This window comes from Heptranchias perlo, chromosome 10 (assembly GCF_035084215.1).
Source record: "Heptranchias perlo isolate sHepPer1 chromosome 10, sHepPer1.hap1, whole genome shotgun sequence".
NCBI classification, from domain to species: Eukaryota; Metazoa; Chordata; class Chondrichthyes; order Hexanchiformes; family Hexanchidae; genus Heptranchias; species Heptranchias perlo.
Genome location: NC_090334.1, coordinates 81,564,647 through 81,585,803, shown reverse-complemented (window position 1 = coordinate 81,585,803; position 21,157 = coordinate 81,564,647).

The window sequence follows — 21,157 nt, the reverse complement described above, 5'->3', positions numbered from 1 at the left end:
GTAAAGCTCCCTCTACACTGTCCCATCAAACACTCCCAGGGCAGGTACAGCATGGGTTAGATACAGAGTAAAGCTCCCTCTACACTGTCCTATCAAACAGTCCCAGGGCAGGTACAGCACAGGTTAGATACAGAGTAAAGCTCCCTCTACACTGTCCTATCAAACAGTCCCAGGGCAGGTACAGCGCGGGTTAGATACAGAGTAAAGCTCCCTCTACACTGTCCTATCAAACAGTCCCAGGGCAGGTACAGCGCGGGTTAGATACAGAGTAAAGCTCCCTCTACACTGTCCTATCAAACAATCCCAGGGCAGGTACAGGAAGGTTAGATACAGAGTAAAGCTCCCTCTACACTGTCCCATCAAACACTCCCAGGGCAGGTACAGGAAGGTTAGATACAGAGTAAAGCTCCCTCTACACTGTCCCATCAAACACTCCCAGGGCAGGTACAGGAAGGTTAGATACAGAGTAAAGCTCCCTCTACATTGTCCCATCAAACACTCCCAGGGCAGGTACAGCACGGGTTAGATACAGAGTAAAGCTCCCTCTACACTGTCCCATCAAACACTCCCAGGGCAGGTACAGCACGTAGAATTTAGGCCCCTAGATGTTTTGAGAGTGTGAATGGGAAAGTCTATGCACTCAAATCATTTCAATCAAGTCTGCTTCAGATTATAGAGCCCGAGGTGCATCTGAAACAACTGAGCACGGCCTTACTCACTGAGATGATTTCAGTGGAAGAGAGAGCTGAGTGGGTGAGTTGGATTGATTCTGATACCTGGGGTGGTGTTAAAAAATATTTTGAATGTTCCTGAACCTGAGTCTTAATAAACTAATCAGCTTAAGGCGCTTGCAGCCCATTGTTTAGAGTTGATGAGTAGTTGGGGTATGTTGGAGTAGTTGTGGCAAATAGCAAAGATTCTTTTAAGGGGAAGCTGGATAAGTACAGGAGAGAGAAAGGACTAAAAGGATATGCTGATAGGGTTAGATGCAGTAGGAGGGAGGAGGGAGGAGGCTCATGTGGAGCATAAACCCCGGCATGGACCTGTTGGGCCGAATGGCCTGTTTCTGTGCTGTACATTCTATGTAATTCTATAAATGGGCCTCAATCCCATGAGAAGATGGCCCCGATATTTACGAGGGGCGAGGGGAGGGGTGGCGTGGAGGGAGCGGGGAGGAGGTGTAGCAGCCGGGAAACCCAGAAGTATGAATTTAACGGCAGAACCTGATTTAAATGTTTGGACTCCGTTTTCCAGCTGCAGCCAGATTGAGAGGCTGACTGGGTGTCGGCCGGGAAGGCCTGCGGCACCAGGCCGCGGCCGGGGAGTGGAGAGGAGGGAGGGAGAGATCGTGAGTCAGGGGGTCGGGGAAGAGGATAGATCAGCTGGAGGCCGGAGAGCTGGTTCGGAGTTGGAGCGATCGGGTAGGGTCGGGGGGGGGGGGGGGGGGGGTGGGTGGGCGTGGTCTGATCGCAGAGGGCCCCGATTGCAGGGGTGGGAGGGCGATCGCAGGGGGTGGGGCGTTCTCGGGGTGGGGGGGAGGTTCTGATTGCGGGGGTGGGGTGGGGAGAGATCACGGAGGGATCCAATCGCGAGGGGGGGAGAGATTGCAGGGGGCAGGTCCGATCGCGGTGGGGGGGGTGGTGTTTGGCGGGGGCAGCGATTGTGTGAAGTGGGAAACAGGTTAGCTTGGTGGGCTGGGGGGAAACAGTTCTGCTCCCCCAGGCCCACAAGCACCATCACGGCGGTCACTGAAGGCCCTGTAAGAGAACAGAAGGCAATAGTAAGCATGATGACAGATGTTGAAGTGCTGAAAATGGCAAGGCATGTTAACATCATTTGCTACTGTGAGTGCTCAATGTTAAAGTTCTGTCACCAGCCGTTTGTCGGGTGGCAGTCTCGGCGTCCCCGACGGACAGGCACTCGAGGGTGCGGCTTAGTTCCAGAGCCTCCTGTTCCGTGTCTGTGAGGACGACCAGATGTTGCGCCCCTGCTAAAATCTCCACTCAATGAGGTCTGACAAGTACCTCAAGTATCTAACTATCTAAAGCAGCATCCCGCCGACTTTAATTGCCGGTGGAAATCCCGCATTCCGGAGCTGCACACGCACCCAAAAGAGTCATTGGGGAACCCGGAAGTCAGCGGGTTGGAGCCGGGCTCCGAACCCGCTCCGGGATTCCGCCATTTTAGGAGCCCCCCTGCCCCCAACGCACCTGCTCGGCCATCCGAAAATCGGCCCTAAGGACTCCATTGTGGAACTAGCCCATGTCAGTAAGGGCACATGGGCACGGTGGTGCAGTAGTCCTATTAACAGCCTAGAAATCCTGCAGCCTAGACTAATAATCGAGAGAACTGTGAGTTCAAATCCCACCGTGGGCAGTTTGAGAATTTGAATTCAGTTTAAAGAATCTGGAGTAAAAGTCACCATGAGGCTGTTGGATTGTCGTGAAAACCCAACAGGTTCACTAATGTCCTTTTTGGAAGGAAACCTGCCTTCCTTACCCGGTCTGGGCCTATATGTGATTCCAGCCCACATCAATGCGGTTGACTCTTAGCTGCTCACTGAAGTGGCCTGGCAAACCGCTCAGTTCAGTGCAACTAGGGATGGGCAATAAATGCCGGCCTTGCCAGCGACGCCCACATCCTGATACCGAATTTTTAAAAAGTATATGACCCAGCAGAGGAATGAGGTTTAATATTTAATGACTTGCCTGTCGCTCTAAATAAATGGTGGAAAAATCTCCTGACAGCACACAGAGTGCAGTGGGTTTAGAAGATCAGATGGAGCACGGTGTGTTCAAACGGACTGGATGATAAGGAACTTCTACTGGTTAGGAGAAAACTCAGAAAGCTCGCAGACCAATTGTAAACACGATGTTTCCTTAGAAGTAATTTTTTTACACAGAACTTACAGCACAGAAACAGGCCATATATTGGTGTTTATGCTCCAAGCGAGCCTCCTCCCTCATCTAACCCCACCAGCATATCCTTCTATTCCCTTCTCCCTCATGTGTTTATCTAGTTTCCCCTTAAATGTATCTACACTATTCGCCTCAACTACTCCTTGTGGTAGTGAGTTCCACGTTCTCACCACTCTCCAGGTAAAGAAGTTACTCCTGAATTCCCTATTGGACTTATTAGCGACTATCTTATATTTATGGCCCCTAGTTCTGGTCTCCCCCACACGTGGAAACATCTTCTCTATATCTACCCTATCAAATCTTTTCATAATTTTAAAGACTTCTATCAGGTCACCCCTCAGCTTTCTCTTTTCTAGAGAAAAAAGTCCCAGCCTGTTCAGTCATTCCTGATCGGTATAACCTCTCAGTTCTGGTGTCATCCATGTAAATCTTTTTTGCACCTTCTCCAATACCTCTATATTCTTTTTGGAGTATGGAGACCAGAACTGTGCACAGTACTCCAAGTGTGGTCTAACCAAGGTTCTATATAAGTTTAACATAACTTCTCTGCTTTTTAATTCTATTCCTCTAGAATAATGTTTTTATTCTTTAGTTTATTGTGAATTTTATACCCATCATTATGAGGAACGTTAAACATACACAACTGATGCAGAGAGTAGCAATCAACAAAGCCAAAAGAATGTTGAACTACAGTGCCAAAACAATATCGGTCAGAGGAGGTAGTGATCTGTGTCCGCAGACCCACCTTGAGTACTGTGTCCAGTTCTGGTCAGACCCACCTTGAGTACTGTGTCCAGTTTTGGTCAGACCACACCTTGAGTACTGTGTCCAGTTCTGGTCAGACCCACCTTGAGTACTGTGTCCAGTTCTGGTCAGACCCACCTTGAGTACTGTGTCCAGTTTTGGTCAGACCACACCTTGAGTACTGTGTCCAGTTCTGGTCAGACCCACCTTGAGTACTGTGTCCAGTTTTGGTCAGACCACACCTTGAGTACTGTGTCCAGTTCTGGTCAGACCCACCTTGAGTACTGAGTCCAGTTCTGGTCAGACCCACCTTGAGTACTGTGTCCAGTTTTGGTCAGACCACACCTTGAGTACTGTGTCCAGTTCTGGTCAGACCCACCTTGAGTACTGAGTCCAGTTCTGGTCAGACCCACCTTGAGTACTGTGTCCAGTTTTGGTCAGACCACACCTTGAGTACTGTGTCCAGTTCTGGTCAGACCCACCTTGAGTACTGAGTCCAGTTCTGGTCAGACCCACCTTGAGTACTGTGTCCAGTTCTGGTCAGACCACACCTTGAGTACTGAGTCCAGTTCTGGTCAGACCCACCTTGAGTACTGTGTCCAGTTCTGGTCAGACCCACCTTGAGTACTGTGTCCAGTTCTGGTCAGACTCACCTTGAGTACTGTGTCCAGTTCTGGTCAGACCCACCTTGAGTACTGTGTCCAGTTCTGGTCAGACCCACCTTGAGTACTGTGTCCAGTTCTGGTCAGACACACCTTGAGTACTGTGTCCAGTTCTGGTCAGACACACCTTGAGTACTGTGTCCAGTTCTGGTCAGACCCACCTTGAGTACTGTGTCCAGTTCTGGTCAGACACACCTTGAGTACTGTGTCCAGTTCTGGTCAGACCCACCTTGAGTACTGTGTCCAGTTCTGGTCAGACACACCTTGAGTACTGTGTCCAGTTCTGGTCAGACCCACCTTGAGTACTGTGTCCAGTTCTGGTCAGACACACCTTGAGTACTGTGTCAGGTTCTTGTCAGACCACACCTTGAGTATTGTGTCCAGTTCTGGTCAGACCCACCTTGAGTATTGTGTCCAGTTCTGGTCAGACCACACCTTGAGTATTGTGTCCAGTTCTGGTCAGACCCACCTTGAGTACTGTGTCCAGTTCTGGTCAGACCACACCTTGAGTATTGTGTCCAGTTCTGGTCACTAAGAAACAGGAGAGACAGTGAAGCACTGGAGGCAATGCAGAGAAGACCCACGAGGCTGATCGCTAGTCTCAGGAGTCTAAGGAAGGACTGGAGAGACTTGGGCTCTTCAATCTGGAAAGGAGGCTTCTGAGAGGTGATCTTATGGAGATATATATGTTTATGGTATAGAAAAAGTTAACTCCAAATACTACTTCAAATTAAACTGTGGAAGTAGGACAAGGGGGGGTACACAGGTTCAAACTAATAAAAGGTATTTTTGGGACTGATTTCAGGAAATTCCTCCTCTCACGAAGAGTGATCAACATCTGGAATAAACTTCCAGATAGAGCAATGGAGGTAAAAACCCTGAAATCATTTAAGAACCAATTGGATCCTGCATTGTGGGAGGGGTGTTAGGAATACTTTGGATCGATGAATTAAGATGAGCTGAATGGCATTCCTTATCGTAACTATCTTGTGAACTTGTGATATTTCGGGCACCACGAAACATACCCAGGTCAGGTGTAGCATTGTTCAATGCAGAGTAAACTGCCTCCTGTTCTGCCCCAACAGTTCTTTCTCTTCCGCAGCCCGAAGCTCAGTTCCTACTGCACCCGTGTTTGTTTTTCCCACACCAGCCAGCCTGTTGTCTCTCTGAGTGAGATTGGCAAATGAGAAACTTTGTGCTTGTGTCCTTGGAGGCACGGGACCTTTGCAATGCTAGTTCGAGACACCCAGTAGTTGTTGGATTTATGTGTAGATAGTACTGAAAACCCAGTAGTTACTGGTTTATGAATAAATTTAGCACTGAGAGGCCCAGCAATTACTAATCCTGCGTTAGTTAGCACTAAGAGGCTTTGCGATTATTAGTCCTGTATTAGTTTGCACTCAGAGACCTAGCGATTACTAGTAATATTTGTTAGCACTGAGAGGCCATGCAATTAGTAAAACCAACAAAAATCTTCAAAAGATCAGGCAGTCTTGGAAAATACCATGGTTGGGCACATTTTACAATGTTTTCTGACATGGGCCAGAGTTTCAAGATGGTAAATTGAATGTGTTTCAGAAAGTAGCTGGCAGTATTTGTATTCCGCTGTAACTTGGGTGATTGAAACTAGAAAGGTGTGTAACGGAGCCAGTCGCTCTGTGTCACTGGGCAACGATTCCTGGTACATGATTGACAAGTCATGGTCTCCATTGATGTGACAGTTTTAATAGAAGACAATTCTCTGCCGAGATGGGCTCGATGTGGGTCAAATTATGAATAGATACAATGGGAGGGGTACGACAAACTCCTTTAAAATTAGCACTTGGCCGATTAAAGTGTCTAAGATGGAATGATTACACAGAAACAGTGAGAAACAAAGGAGGTGTTAACCCTTTAGCTGCTTTACTTCCCAACATTTAAGACCCCTTTCATGAATCTAATAAAAGTTCACTTGTACATTTTGCGTTGGGAAATTTATTCAACACACATCTAGCCTGTTCCTATGCGGCAGCCAATTTGCACACAGCAAGATCCCACAAATAGTAACAAGATAAGTGACCAGATAATCTGTTTCAGTGATGTTGGTTGAGGGGTAAATGTTGGCCAGAACACTGGGGAGAACTCCCCTGCTCTTCTTCGAATAGGTGGTAGCAGCATCTTTTACATCTGCCTTGAGGGAGAAGACGGGACCTCAGTTTAACATCTCATCCGAAAGACGGCACCTCCAACAGTGCGGCACTCTCTCAGTACTGCACTGGGAGTGTCAGCCTGGATTTTATGCTCAAGTCTCTGGAGTGGGACTTAAACCCACGCCTGTTCTAACTCAGAGGTGATAGAACTACCCATGGAGCCACGGCTGATGCATAGAGTGAAACAGCAGATTGAGCCATTCTGGATGCTTAGGCACCCGTTTTATGCCTGTGAAATGGGGTGCGCTGCCAACAAATTTCTAAACCAAGATCTCCAAACTCGCTTCCTAACTAGCCTCGTGAATCACACAGATCAATTAATCTCTGCATAACCCTCATTCCCCTTTCTCAATCTAGCTCTATTTAAAGGAATCAATTAACCCAGCTTTATCTTCAAACTTATCGATCGGACATCTTTTAAAAAAAAATTCAAATCAGATGAAGAGATTTGTCGACTTCCAGCGCCTGGATATCTTCATCTCGTTCAAGTACTTTTCATCTTCCTTCGAGCTGCTACATGGCAGATTGAGACAGCAGGAGCTGAGCTGACCTTGAGTTCCAGTGAAGTTGTCAGAATCCATGTAGTTGAGGCATGAGTTGGCCTGGGTGGGAAACACAAGTCATGGTGTAGTACTGAGCCACATTCTCCAGGTGTATGGCCACTTGGGGGAAGTACCGAGGGCTGCTGAGTCCTCTTGTACCTGTGGAGTCAGTGCCTTGACCAGAGGAGCAATTGAAACTTGCCTGCTTTAACCCCTGCATGGATCACACCAAACCACACCCCTGTGTTAACACTGCCCCAAACCAACATTCAGTGAGTTAAACACAGTGGGGTAAGCCTTCAGTTGTCAGCGTGGCTCAGTGGGCAGCACTCTTGCCGTTGAGCCAGAAGGTGGTGAGTTCAAATCCCACTCCAGACACTTAAGCATAACATCTAGGCTGAGGCTTCCCAGTGCAGTACCAAGGGAGTACTGCACCGTGGGAGGGTCAGTACTGAGGGAGTGCTGCACTGTGGGAGGGTCAGTACTGAGGGAGCGCTGCACTGTGGGAGGGTCAGTACTGAGGGAGCGCTGCACTTTCGGAGAGTCAGTACTGAGGGAGCGCTGCACTATCATAGAGTCAGTACTGAGGGAGCGCTGCACTGTGGGAGGGTCAGTGCTGAGGGAGTGCTGCACTTTTGGAGAGTCAGTACTGAGGGAGTGCTGGACTGTTGGAGGGTCAGTACGGAGGGAGTGCTGCACCGTGGGAGGGTCAGTACTGAGGGAGTGCCACATCATCGGAGGGTCAGTACTGAGGGAGTACCGCACTGTGGGAGGGTCAGTACTGAGGGAGCGCTGCACTGTGGGAGGGTCAGTACTGAGGGAGCGCTGCACTGTGGGAGGGTCAGTACTGAGGGAGCGCTGCACTGTGGGAGGGTCAGTACTGAGGGAGTGCCGCACTGACGAAGGGTCAGTACAAAGGGAGCGCTGCACTGACGGAGGGTCAGTACTGAGGGAGTGCTGCACTGTTGGAGGGTCAGTACTGAGGGAGTGCCGCACTGTCGGAGGGTCAGTACTGAGGGAGTGCCGCATCGTCGGAGGGTCAGTACTGAGGGAGTGCCACACTGTCGGAGGGTCAGTACTGAGGGAGTGCTGCACCGTCGGAGGGTCAGTACTGAGGGTGTGCCGCACTAACAAAGGGTCAGTACTGAGGGAGTGCAGCACCATTGGAAGGTCAGTACTGAGGGAGTGCCGCACTGACGGAGGGTCAGAACTGAGGGAGTGCTGCACCATCGGAGGGCCAGTACTGAGGGAGTGCTGCACTGACGGAGGGTCAGTACTGAGGGAGTGCTGCACCATTGGAAGGTCAGTACTGAGGGAGTGCCGCACTGACGAAGGGTCAGTACTGAGGGAGTGCTGCACCATTGGAAGGTCAGTACTGAGGGAGTGCTGCACTGACGGAGGGTCAGTACTGAGGGAGTGCCGCACTGACGAAGGGTCAGTACTGAGGGAGTGCCGCACTGACGAAGGGTCAGTACTGAGGGAGTGCTGCACCATTGGAAGGTCAGTACTGAGGGAGTGCCGCACTGACGAAGGGTCAGTACTGAGGGAGTGCTGCACCACTGGAAGGTCAGTACTGAGGGAGTGCTGCACTGACGGAGGGTCAGTACTGAGGGAGTGCCGCACTGACGAAGGGTCAGTACTGAGGGAGTGCTGCACCATTGGAAGGTCAGTACTGAGGGAGTGCTGCACTGACGAAGGGTCAGTACTGAGGGAGTGCTGCACCGTCGGAGGGTCGGTACTGAGGGAGTGCTGCACCGTCGGAGGGTCAGTACTGAGGGAGTGCTGCACTGACGAAGGGTCAGTACTGAGCGCTTACTTCACCGTTGGAGGTGCCGTCCTTCGGATGAGATGTTAACTGAGTCCCCATCTGCCCTTTCAGGTGGATTAAAAAAGGTCCCATGGACTATTTGTAGAACAGTAGGGGAGTTCTCTTCAGTGTGCTGGCCAATATTTCTCACTAGAACAGATTATCTGTTCATTTATCTCGTTGCTGTTGATGGGACCTTGCTGCGTGCCGTGTTTACGGAATTTAATTGGCTGTGAAGCACTTTGGGATGTTATCAAACGCTTCATGAATACAAGTTATTTTTTAATAGTGAATTAAATGCAACTGCATTAAACCACGCCCTGCTTCGCTCTGGAATGAAGCTCTAGTTAACAGTGATTGAGCTTGTTTTTTAAAATCTAATTTTCGCCCTTTTCCTCATAAACTGGGGAGTGAACTTTTAAAAATTTATTCTCGGGACGTGGGCTTCGCTGGCAAGGCCGACATTTATTGACCCATGCTTAGTTGCCCTGAGAAGGCGGTGGTGGACCGCCATCTTGATAAAACTGAATGACTTGCTGGGCACTTCAGAGCCAACTACATTGGTGTGGGACTGGAGTCACATATAGGATCACAGCAGGTTTCCTTCCCCAAAGGACATTAGTGAACCAATTGGGTTTTTACCACAATCCGACAGCTTCATGGTCACTTTTACTGACACCAGCTTTTTATTTCCAGATTTTTTTTTTAAACTGAATTTTCAAATTCTGACACCGCCCATGGTGGGATTCGAACACACGTTCTCTAGATTATTAATCCAGGTCTCTGGATTACTAGTCCAGTAACATAACTACTGCACTTCCCTATCCTCTGCTTCCTTCTGGGCAGTGTGGCTACAAAACGTGGTGCTTCTGCGTCAAACCCTATGTTAACCCACTTCTGTACAAAGCCCTGCTTGAAAGCACTCTTACCTCCTTTAAATAATCCAGGGGTTTCTGCAACTGCGTCAAACTCTCTTTCCCCCCAGAGCGTGCAACGCTACTCTGTGTGAAGAGCATCATTAGAGCTACCTGGGGAGTTACTGAACGGCCAGCTCATTATAGCAATGAGTTAATGCGGATACAATCCCTGTCAGACAAACCTCAAGCCCAGCCTGGAGTGTGGGCGAGTAAATTACCTGGGGAAATCTGACAGTTCATAGAATGCATGAAACACCATGAGTCAATTTCAATGGAGATAATTTAAGTTGGAGTCACACAGGGTGGGGGTCCCTGGGGGTACCTACTAAGATCTACTGTCAGACAATTTGCATTGCTCCCCAAACGCACAAGCAGCTCTGAGCTTCGCTTGCTTCACTTACAACAAGAACAATTTTAAGTGCCACCTTGGAGCCAGCCTTTGGCTCAATGGTAACATTTCTTCACCCCCCCCTCCCCAACCTCCCGCGCTCTGAGCCAGAAGATGCAGCGTTTGAAGCCCGCTCCAGACAATCCCGGCTCTAAATTCTGGGTTGACATCCAGCGGGATACTCGTGTCTGGTGGGTGTGAGTGACCCCACCTTATTGTATAGGTTGTGGGGGCCCATAAAACCCTCTCCCCGTACAGGGCTAACCCCCCCGTATCGGCTGGTATAAAGATGGTTATGGCCATGGAAGGAAAGTTCACATGGAAGGACTGTCAGACTGTTAATCATTCTGCGAATCCTTCCACTACTTCAGACTGGACGAAAACAAGAACAACACCACCCTGTCAGACTTAATCAGCCTACGAATCCTTCCTTGGGGACGCAACAATTAACCTCAGTACCCTCATGCCAGGAAGTTAAGAAGAATTTGTTACGTATCTTGTTCCTGATTGTCGTCCAGTGACCCCTGGTAGAAAGAAGAAAGGAAAGAGAATTTGCGTTTTTATAACATCTCATCACACCCTCAGGACATCCAAAGTGATTTACAATCAATGGATTACTGCTGTTTTGTAGACAAACGCAACAGCCAATTTGCACACAGCACGGTCCCACAAACAGCAATGAGATACCTGGCCAAATAATCTGTTCTTTGGTGGTGGAGTTTGAGGGAGGAGTGTTGGGAAGGACACCGGGAGAACTCCTCCGCTCTTCCTCAAATAGATCTTTTACGTCCTCCTGAGAGGGCAGACGGGGCCTCGGTTTAATGTCTCATCCGAAAGACGACAACTCCGACAGTGCAGCACTCCCTCGGTATTGCACTGGAGTGTCAGCCTAGATTATGTGCTCAAGTCTCTGTGACTCACGACCTTCTTTGCGTGTATGGATTTCAAGGGGGGGGTGCAGTTCTAGCCTCGGCCTACGGATGCACACTGGCCTGGCCCACGGGTGATAACGGACCCCTTGGGCCAGCTGCTGGAGGCCTGCTGGTATCTGTGGGACCGCGCTCCAGCACGGAGCAACACCTTCAGGAATGAGGGGCAAAAGATGGGGAGACAACAAAAAAAGGAAATTGTGGTGCTCCTAACTTCCTTTCATAGTCGGAGATTGATTTTGAAACTACCCTACACGATTATGTAACTAAATTGCCAGAAATTCAATAAATCCAACCAGAACCACTCCCTGTCCTGAAGGATTTGTTTGAAATATAGATAACAACAAATAGGATGAGGTAGAATTTTTCAATGGATGTGGGATGGGATGCCTCAGTGAGTGGTAACTTCCCAGAGGTTGGAGGTGCCGTCTTTCGGATGAGACATTAAACCGAGGTCCCGCCTGCCCTCTCAGGCGGCCGTAAAAGATCTTATGGCCACCATTTCGAAGAAGAGCAAGGGAGTTCTCCCCGATGTCCTGGCCAATATTTATCCTTCAACAAACATCACTAAAAAAACAGATTATCTGGTCATTATCGCATTGCTGTTTATGGGATCTTGCTGTGCGCAAATTGGCTGCCGTGTTTCCTACATTACAACGGCGACTACACTTCAAAAGCATTTAATTGGCTGGAGAGCGCTTTGGGACGAGCTGAGCTCGTGAAAGGCGCTATAGAAATGCAAGTTTGTTCTTTCTTTTCTTTCTCAATGGACTGATTGTTTGGTTACAGACTTGGCCGTATCCCTGATCTCACAAAGAACCATCCAGTCCAGTGGGATAACTGATGCTAATAGCACTGAGTGCAGGAAAATAGCAGCGCGATCAATGGGATGTTTAGTCAATAATGTTGCAAATTGGCCATTTGTTAGGGCCAGACACATTTGCAGCCTCATTATTCCTGTAACATCTCCAACTAGAGACCAGAACCTCGTTAACTCCAAAAGGAAAAACAAGGCCATTCATCTGGATTAAAAGCGGAAAACCCTGCTGATTTTCGGGTCAGTGTACACGGATTGGTGTAATTAATCTTATTAACTTTGATCAAGCAACACGGAGCCGCAGAGTCCGAGGCGACGGGAATGTGTGGAATAAAAGCATCATGACCGGCTCCCAGTGCATGATTGGGGGAGGGGGGGATTCAAAAAGCTCAGCAGTCAGGGGTAGGGGGGAGTGATTTCGGTGTTGTGCGTTTCTCTGGCGGGTGGTGCGCGGTGCTATAGGGAGCGACCGCTCGGAGGAGCCAGCGAGTCACCCGATGGTTCCGGGTCCCAGCCCCTCGGTCCATTGCACCCTCCCCAATTGGCGTATGGGTCGCCAACTCTCCAGGATCGCCCTGGAGTCTCCAGCAATTAAAGATTGATCTCCAGGACACTGCTGCGAGCAACACCCAGGGAGAAAAATCATTGGGGCGTTAAAAAAAAATGTGCGTTCTTTTTCGTTTTCTTTGAACACTTTTGTTTGTTAGTTATGAAAATATTGGCAATGGGAAGAAATGCTGTTTGACTGAGAGTCAAGATTCATGCAACTGGGTAACCAAGAGTCTGTTCACTTTCTGATTGGCCGTGGGAAGGCGGGCACTGGCAGGATGGACATGTTGGGCGACCAATGACAGGAGCCCAGGAGCGGTGCAGTTGGAGGTGGGAGGTCATGTGATGAAACCTCCTGGAATATATTCAACGAGAGTTGGCAACCCTAGATTGGCAGCTCGTTGATCTGGAGGCAGGAACAAAGGGCTTGCTCCAGCATAAAAGGGGAGGTGCATTTAGCGCCAGGACTTTGTTTTTATTCATTCATGGGATGTGGGCGTCGCTGGCGAGGCCGGCATTTATGGCCCATCCTAATTGCCCTTGAGAAGGTGGTGGTGAGCCGCCTTCTTGAACCGCTACAGTCCGTGTGGTGACGGTTCCCCCACAGTGCTGTTAGGAAGGGAGTTCCAGGATTTTGACCCAGCGACGATGAAGGAACGGCGATATATTTCCAAGTCAGGATGGTGTGTGACTTGGAGGGGAACGTGCAGGTGGTGTTGTTCCCATGTACCTGCTGCCCTTGTCCTTCTAGGTGGTAGAGGTCACGGGTTTGGGAGGTGCTGTCGAAGAAGCCTTGGCGAGTTGCTGCAGTGCATCCTGTGGATGGTACACACTGCAGCCACTGTGCGCCGGTGGTGAAGGGAGTGAATGTTTAAGGTGGTGGATGGGGTGCCAATCAAGCGGGCTGCTTTGTCCTGGATGGTGTCGAGCTTCTTGAGTGTTGTTGGAGCTGCACTCATCCAGGCAAGTGGAGAGTATTCCATCACACTCCTGACTTGTGCCTTGTAGATGGTGGAAAGGGGAAGCAGGCAACATGTGTGCATTGGCAGCAGCTGAGGATCCCTTCAATTATAGCTGGAAATGGCCAATTCCAGCTCAGAAGCAGAAACTGGTGATATTAAGGAGCGCAGTGATGATTATAGTGTTCGGGTCATAATGGCCTCATTTAAACCTAATTTGTATGAGGCTTCCACCTGTATCGGATGGGAGCTCTGGCTGCCAAGATACAGATTCGCCACAAATTGACACACTCACAGGACTCCCCGCAAACACCGACACACTCACAGGACTCCCCGCAACTACTGACACACTCACACGACTCCCCACAACTACTGACACACTCACAGGACTCCCCACAATTACTGACACACTCACAGGACTCCCCGCAACCATCGACACACTCACAGGACTCCCCGCAACCACCGACACACTCACAGGACTCCCCGCAACTACTGACACACTCGCAGGACTCCCCGCAACTACTGACACACTCACAGGACTCCCCGCAACCATCGACACACTCACAGGACTCCCCGCAACCATTGACACACTCACAGGACTCCCCGCAACTACTGACACACTCACAGGACTCCCCGCAAACACCGACACACTCACAGGACTCCCCGCAACTACTGACACACTCGCAGGACTCCCCGCAACTACTGACACACTCACAGGACTCCCCACAACCACCAACACACTCACAGGACTCCCCACAACTACTGACACACTCGCAAGACTCCCCGCAACCATCGACACACTCACAGGACTCCCCGCAAACACCGACACACTCACAGGACTCCCCGCAACTACTGACACACTCACAGGACTCCCCACAACCACCGACACACTCACAGGACTCTCCGCAACTACTGGCACACTCACAGGACTCCCCGCAACTACCGGCACACTCACAGGACTCCCCGCAACCACCGACACACTCACAGGACTCCCCGCAACTACTGACACACTCACAGGACTCCCTGCAACTACCGACACACTCACAGGACTCCCCGCAACCATCGACACATTCACAGGACTCCCCGCAACCATCGACACACTCACAGGACTCCCCGCAACTACTGACACACTCACAGGACTCCCCGCAACTACTGACACACTCACAGGACTCCCCGCAACCATCGACACACTCACAGGACTCCCTGCAACTACTGACACACTCGCAAGACTCCCCGCAAACACTGACACACTCACAGGACTCCCCGCAACTACTGACACACTCACAGGACTCCCCGCAACTACTGACACACTCGCAGGACTCCCCGCAACTACTGACACACTCACAGGACTCCCCACAACCACCGACACACTCACAGGACTCCCCACAACTACTGACACACTCGCAAGACTCCCCGCAACCATCGACACACTCACAGGACTCCCCGCAAACACCGACACACTCACAGGACTCCCCGCAACTACTGACACACTCACAGGACTCCCCACAACCACCGACACACTCACAGGACTCCCCGCAACCACCGACACACTCACAGGACTCCCCGCAACTACTGACACACTCACAGGACTCCCTGCAACTACCGACACACTCACAGGACTCCCCGCAACCATCGACACACTCACAGGACTCCCCGCAACCATCGACACACTCACAGGACTCCCCGCAACTACTGACACACTCACAGGACTCCCCGCAACTACTGACACACTCACAGGACTCCCCGCAACCATCGACACACTCACAGGACTCCCTGCAACTACTGACACACTCGCAAGACTCCCCGCAAACACTGACACACTCACAGGACTCCCCGCAACTACTGACACACTCACAGGACTCCCTGCAACCATCGGCGCACTCACAGGTCTCCCCGCAAACACCGACACACTCACAGGACTCCCCGCAAACACCGACACACTCACAGGACTCCCCGCAACTACCGACACACTCACAGGACTCCCTGCAACTACTGACACACTCACAGGACTCCCCGCAAACACCGACACACTCACAGGGCTCCCTGCAACTACAGACACACTCGCAGGACTCCCTGCAACTACTGACACACTCACAGGACTCCCCGCAAACACCGACACACTCACAGGACTCTCCGCAACTAATGACACACTCACAGGACTCTCCGCAAACACAGACACACTCACAGGACTCCCCGCAACTACTGGCACACTCACAGGACTCCCCGCAAACACCGACACACTCACAGGACTCCCTGCAACTACCGACACACTCACAGGACTCCCTGCAACCACCGACACACTCGCAGGACTCCCCGCAAACACCGACACACTCACAGGACTCCCCTCAACCACCGACACACTCACAGGACTCCCCACAACCACCGACACACTCACAGGACTCCCCGCAACTACCGACACACTCACAGGACTCCCCGCAACTACTGACACACTCACAGGAATCTCCGCAACTACTGACACACTCACAGGACTCCCCGCAACCACCGACACACTAACAGGACTCCCCGCAACTACCGACACACTCACAGGACTCCCCGCAACTACTGACACACTCGCAAGACTCCCCGCAACCATCGACACACTCACAGGACTCCCCGCAAACACCGACACACTCACAGGACTCCCCGCAACGACTGACACACTCACAGGACTCCCCACAACCACCGACACACTCACAGGACTCCCCACAACTACTGACACACTCGCAAGACTCCCCGCAACCATCGACACACTCACAGGACTCCCCGCAAACACCGACACACTCACAGGACTCCCCGCATCTACTGACACACTCACAGGACTCCCCACAACCACCGACACACTCACAGGACTCCCCGCAACTACCGACACACTAACAGGACTCCCCGCAAACACCGACACACTCACAGGACTCCCCACAACTACCGACACACTCACAGGACTCCCCGCAACTACCGACACACTCACAGGACTCCCCGCAACTACCGACACACTCACAGGACTCCCCGCAACCATCGACACACTCACAGGACTCCCCGCAACCATCGACACACTCACAGGACTCCCCGCAACTACTGACACACTCACAGGACTCCCCGTAACTACTGACACACTCGCAAGACTCCCCGCAACCATCGGCACACTCACAGGACTCCCTGCAACTACCGACACACTCGCAGGACTCCCCGCAACTACTGACACACTCACAGGACTCCCTGCAACCACCGACACACTCGCAGGACTCCCCGCAACTACTGACACACTCACAGGACTCCCTGCAACCACCGACACACTCACAGGACTCCCTGCAACCACCGACACACTCGCAGGACTCCCCGCAACCACCGACACACTCACAGGACTCCCCGAAGGGTACGGTAGCATCGTGGTTATGTTACTGGACTAGTAATCCAGATGCCTGGACTAAAAATCCAGAGTCATGTGTTCAATCCCGCCACGGCAGCTGGCGAATTTAAATTCAATTAATTAAATTCAATTAATTAAATAAAATCTGGAATTAAAATACTAGTATCAGTAATGATGGCCATGAAACTACCGGATTGTCGTAAAAACCCATCTGGTTCACTAATGTCCTTTAGGGGAGGAAACCTGCCATCCTTACCCGGTCTGGCCTAAATGTGACTCCAGACCCACAGCAATGTGGTTGATTCTTAATCGCCCTCTGAAATGGCCTAGCAAGCCACTCAGTTGTAAAATCTCGCTACGAATAAAACCGGACAGACCACCCGGCATCGGACCACTAGGCACCGGACACGACAACGGCAAACCAAGCCCAGTCGACCCTGCAAAGTCCTCCTCACTAACATCTGGGGACTTGTGCCAAAATTGGGAGAGCTGTCCCACAGACGAGTCAAGCAACAGCCTGACATAGTCATACTCACAGAATCATATCTTTCAGCCAATGTCCCAGACTCTTCCATCACCATCCCTGGGTATGTCCTGTCCCACCGGCAGGACAGACCCACCAGAGGTGGCGGTACAGTGATATACAGTCAGGAGGGAGTGGCCCTGAGAGTCCTCAACATTGACTCTGGACCCCATGAAATCTCATGGCATCAGGTCAAACATGGGCAAGGAAACCTCCTGCTGATTACCACCTACCATCCTCCCTCAGCTGATGAATCAGTCCTTCTCCATGTTCAGCACCACTTGGAGGAAGCACTGAGGGTAGCAAGGGCACAGAATGTACTCTGGGTGGGGGACATCAATGTCCATTACCAAGAGTGGCTCGGTAGCACCACTACTGACCGAGCTGGCCGAGTCCTGAAGGACATAGCTGCTAGACTAGGCCTGCGACAGGTGGTGAGCGAACCAACACGTGGGAAAAACTTACTTGACCTCGTCCTCACCAATCTACCTGTCGCAAATGCATCTGTCCATGACAGTATTGGTAGGAGTGACGACTGCACAGTCCTCGTGGAGATGCCCCTCCCCTCTGACCCTGAATGATAGCCCCTCCCCTCTGACCCTGAATGATAGCCCCTCTCCCTCTGACCCTGAATGATAGCCTCTCCACCTCTGACCCTGAATAATAGCCGCTCCACCTCTGACCCTGAATCATAGCCCCTCCCCCTGACCCTGAATCATAGCCCCTCCCCTCTGACCCTGAATGGTAACCCCTCCCCCTTTGACCCTGAATGATAACCCCTCTCACTGTATATCCCCAGATGATAGCCCTCCCCATCTCTCTATACCCCCAGATGATAGCCCTCCCCATCTCTCTATACCCCCAGATGATTGCCCTCCCCATCTCTCTATACCCCCAGATGATTGCCCTCCCCCCTCGCTATACCCCAGATGATTGCCTTCCCCCCTCTCTCTGTACCCCCAGATGATTGCCCTCCCCCATCTCTCTGTACCCCCAGATGATTGCCTTCCCCCCTCTCTCTGTACCCCCAGATGATTGCCCTCCCCCATCTCTCTATACCCCAGATGATTGCCTTCCCCCCTCTCTCTATACCCCCAGATGATTGCCCTCCCGCTCTCTCTATACCCCAGATGATTGCCTTCCCCCCTCTCTCTGTACCCCCAGATGATTGCCCTCCCCCATCTCTCTATACCCCCAGATGATAGCCCTCCCCCATCTCTCTATACCCCCAGATGATTGCCTTCCCCCCTCTCTCTGTACCCCCAGATGATTGCCCTCCCCCATCTCTCTATACCCCCAGATGATAGCCCTCCCCCATCTCTCTATACCCCCAGATGATTGCCTTCCCCCCTCTCTCTGTACCCCCAGATGATAGCCCTCCCCCATCTCTCTATACCCCCAGATGATTGCCCTCCCCCATCTCTCTATACCCCCAGATGATTGCCCTCCCCCATCTCTCTATACCCCAGATGATTGCCCTCCCGCTCTCTCTATACCCCCAGATGATTGCCCTCCCCCATCTCTCTATACCCCCAGATGATTGCCCTCCCGCTCTCTCTATACCCCCAGATGATTGCCCTCCCCCATCTCTCTATACCCCCAGATGATAGCCCTCCGCCCTCTCTCTGTACCCCCAGATGATAGACCTCCGCCCTCTCTCTGTACCCCCAGATGATAGCCCTCCGCCCTCTCTCTGTACCCCCAGATGATAGCCCTCCGCCCTCTGTCTATACCCCCAGATGATAGCCACACTTCATTATCCTCCATCTTCAACTCAATAAACAATTGTGTGGTAATTTCACCTTCACACCCAGGATGGTAAGCTGGCAGAGCTGATCGCCCGCCCGGTGTTAGAATCTGTCCGGTGTTAGAATCCGCCCGGTGTTCGAATTTGCCCGGAGTTAGAATTGGCCCGGAGTGAGAATCCGCCTGGAGTTAGAATTTGCCCGGAGTTAGAATCCGCCCGGTGTTAGAATTTGCCCGGAGTTGGAATTTGCCCGGAGTTAGAATTTGCCCGGAGTTAGAATTTGCCCGGTGTCAGAATTTGGCCGGAGTTAGAATTTGCCCGGAGTTAGAATTTGCCCGGTGTTAGAATTTGCCCGGAGTTAGAATTTGCCCGGAGTTCGAATTTACCTGGAGTTAGAATTTGCCCGGTGTTAGAATTTGCCCGGAGTTCGAATTTACCTGGAGTTCGAATTTGCCCGGTGTTAGAATTTGCCCGGAGTTCGAATTTGCCCGGTGTTAGAATTTGCCCGGTGTTAGAATTTGCCCGGAGTTCGAATTTGCCCGGTGTTAGAATTTGCCCGGTGTTGGAATTTGCCCGGAGTTGGAATTTGCCCAGTGTTAGAATTTGCCCGGAGTTAGAATCCGCCTGGAGTTAGAATTTGCCCAGTGTTAGAATTTGCCCGGAGTTAGAATTTGCCCGGAGTTAGAATCCGCCCGGAGTTAGAATTTGCCCGGAGTTAGAATCCGCCCGGAGTTAGAATTTGCCCGGAGTTAGAATCCGCCCGGAGTTAGAATTTGCCCGGAGTTAGAATTTGCCCAGTGTTAGAATTTGCCCGGAGTTAGAATTTGCCCGGAGTTAGAATCCGCCCGGAGTTAGAATTTGCCCGGTGTTAGAATTTGCCCGGAGTTAGAATCCGCCCGGAGTTAGAATTTGCCCAGTGTTAGAATTTGCCCGGAGTTAGAATTTGCCCGGAGTTAGAATTTGCCCAGTGTTAGAATTTGCCCGGAGTTAGAATTTGCCCGGAGTTAGAATTTGCCCGGAGTTAGAATTTGCCCGGTGTCAGAATTTGCCCGGAGTTAGAATTTGCCCGGAGTTAGAATTTGCCAGGTGTGAGAATTTGCCCGGAGTTAGAATTTGCCCGGAGTTAGAATTTGCCCGGTGTCAGAATTTGCCCGGAGTTAGAATTTGCCCGGAGTTAGAATTTGCCCGGAGTTAGAATCCGCCCGGTGTTAGAATTTGCCCGGAGTTAGAATTTGCCCGGAGTTAGAATTTGCCCGGTGTCAGAATTTGCCCGGAGTTAGAATTTGCCCGGAGTTAGAATTTGCCCGGAGTTAGAATTTGCCCGGAGTTAGAATTTGCCCGGTGTCAGAATTTGCCCGGAGTTAGAATTTGCCCGGAGTTAGAATTTGCCCGGTGTCAGAATTTGCCCGGAGTTAGAATTTGCCCGGAGTTAGAATTTGCCCGGAGTTAGAATTTTCCCGGAGTTAGAATTTGCCCGGAGTTAGAATTTGCCCGGTGTTAGAATTTGCCCGGAGTTAGAATTTGCCCGGAGTTAGAATTTGCCCGGCGTTAGAATTTGCCCGGAGTTAGAATTTGCCCGGAGTTAGAATTTGCCCAGAGTTAGAATTTGCCCGGTGTTAGAATTTGCCCAGAGTTAGAATTTGCCCGGTGTTGGAATCCGCCCGGTGTTAGAATTTGCCCGGTGTTAGAATTTGCCCGGTGTTAGAATTTGCCCGGTGTTAGAATTTGCCCAGTGTTAGAATTTGCCCGGTGTTAGAATTTGCCCGGTGTTAGAATTTGCCCGGAGTTAGAATTTGCCCAGTGTTAGAATTTGCCCAGAGTTTGAATTTGCCCGGTGTTAGAATTTGCCCGGAGTTAGAATTTGCCCGGAGTTAGAATTTGCCCAGAGTTAGAATTTGCCCGGTGTTAGAATTTGCCCGGTGTTAGAATTTGCCCGGTGTTAGAATTTGCCCGGTGTTAGAATTTGCCCAGTGTTAGAATTTGCCCGGTGTTAGAATTTGCCCGGTGTTAGAATTTGCCCGGAGTTAGAATTTGCCCAGTGTTAGAATTTGCCCAGAGTTTGAATTTGCCCGGCGTTAGAATTTGCCCGGAGTTAGAATTTG